The sequence below is a fragment of the Erinaceus europaeus genome, chromosome 3 (assembly GCF_950295315.1).
Source record: "Erinaceus europaeus chromosome 3, mEriEur2.1, whole genome shotgun sequence".
NCBI classification, from domain to species: Eukaryota; Metazoa; Chordata; class Mammalia; order Eulipotyphla; family Erinaceidae; genus Erinaceus; species Erinaceus europaeus.
In genome coordinates, this window is record NC_080164.1 from 9,844,482 (window position 1) to 9,846,542 (window position 2,061).

Here is a 2,061-nt window from a genome sequence, read left to right on the forward strand (position 1 = left end):
CCTGAGTGGGTCCTTGAGCTTTGTGCTATATGTGCTTAACCCGGTGTGCCACCACCTGGACACCTGCTCTTTTTCTTTTTTCCCTTTTTAAGTACTTTTTTTTAGAGAGACAAAGAGGGAGGGAGGGAAAGAGGTAGGGAGGGGGGGAGAGAGAGAGGCAGCCCTGCTTCACCACTAATGAAGCTCCCCCCCGCAGGTGGAAACCAGGAGCTTAAACCTGGATCCTTATTCCCTGTAATGTGTGCGCTCAACCAAGTGAACCGCCACTCAGCCCTTGTTCATATTTTTAATTTTAATTAATATATTTTTTAAAATATGGAACAAAAAATATATGGAACGCTTCACGAATCTGTGGGTCATCCTTGCGCAAGGGTCATGCTAATCTTCTCTGTATCATTCCAACTTTAGTATATGTGCTGCTGAAGTGAGCACTTTATTACTTTTTTGTTCCACTTATTTACTCATGAGAAAGGAAGGAAGGAAGGAAGGAAGGAAGGAAGGAAGGAAGGAAGGAAGGAAGGAAGGAAGGAAGAATGGAAGGGCATCACTTTGGCACGCGGAACACCAGGGATCAAACTCAGAACCTCGTGCTTAAAAGTTTCTAATGCTTTATCCACTGCGCCACCTCCCAGGCTTCTCAAACTTCCGTTTAATATTAGAAATATCCCTGGGTTTGAGGCTGTATTAGAGCACTGGTCTTGAATGTCCGAGTCCTCTGATGTCCCAGGTTCAATACCCCATCATGAGCTTAAGGCAGAATTGGGTAGTGCTCAAGCATCTCTCTCTCTCTTTCTCTCTCTCTCTCCTCTATTAAGAATAATAAATAGACACAGGAGAGGGGGTGGAGCCAAGATGACAACTTGGAGGTAGCTGCTGGCGTGAGCTCCAACAAGCAGCGGCTTGTGACCTAGGATTCTCTGGATAGGGTTCCAGATGCCAGCATGATGCCGACCAGGCTTCCCTGGACAGACAACCTCACCAATGTGTCCTGGAGCTCCGCTTCCCCAGAGCCCCACCCTACTAGGGAAAGAGAGAGGCAGGCTGGGAGTATGGACTGACCTGTCAACACCCATGTTCAGCGGGGAAGCAAATACAGAAGCCAGACCTTCCACCTTCTGCATCCCACAATGACCCTGGGTCCATACTCCCAGAGGGATAGAGAATAGGAAAGCTATCAGGGGATGGGAGGGGATATGGAGTTTTCTGGTGGTGGGAATATGTGAAGTTGTACCCCTCTTATCCGATGGTTTTGTCAGTGTTTCCTTGTTATTAATAAAATGTTTAAATAAATAAATAAAATAATAGGTAAATAAGGGGGTGGGTGGATGGGTGGGAGGGTGGTGGTGTACCCAGCTTAGAGCATGCATTACCGTGTGGAAGGAGATGGCTAGGTTTGAGCCCCCAGTCCCCACCTGCAGAAGGGAAGCTTCACAGGTGTCTCTCCTTCTCTCTCCTTTTCTATCTCCCCTTCCCTTCTCAATTTATCTCTGTCCTATCAAAATAATAAATAAATCAACAAATACTAAATCTTAAAGAAAATAATAAATACATGGCTTGTGTATTTTTAAAAAGTGGCCAGGAAAATAGCTCAGTTGGTAGAGTACAGTACTGGGATGGCTGAGAGCCTTGGTTCAATCCCTAGCATCAGAGATACTGGAGAAATCTCGGTCTATGTCTCAAATGAAAGAATGTTCTGGTTTTCTCACCACCCTCCCAATGATACCCTCCATAGTTCTCACAATCTTACAGCCAGTCTGTTTACTTGTGTTTATTTGTTTGCAAGTTCATGTGTGTCAGATCTCTTAATTCCACATATGAATGAAACCATCTGGTAGTTGTTTTTCCCCTCTTATTTCACTAAGCATAATCACTTTTGGTTTCATCAGTTTTTTCCCGAAGGACACGATATCATCTTTTCTTGTTTGCAGAATAGTATTCCATGGAATGCATATCCTGTAACTTCTCCACCCAGTCATCTGCTGATGGGCATTTAGGCTGCTTCCACTCCTGGGCTATTGTGAATAACACAGCTGTGAACGTAGGGGTGTATATGTCCCTTCT

General features: G+C 44.9%; 1 non-coding gene across 1 annotated transcript; it reads right to left on the minus strand.

Moving 5' to 3' along the window:
- Nucleotides 1-325: 325 nt before the first annotated feature.
- On the minus strand, nucleotides 326-432 carry LOC132537825 (U6 spliceosomal RNA). The gene has a single exon (XR_009549251.1). It is a non-coding gene; the product is annotated as a U6 spliceosomal RNA (small nuclear RNA).
- Between the last annotated feature and the right edge of the window lie 1,629 nt (nucleotides 433-2,061).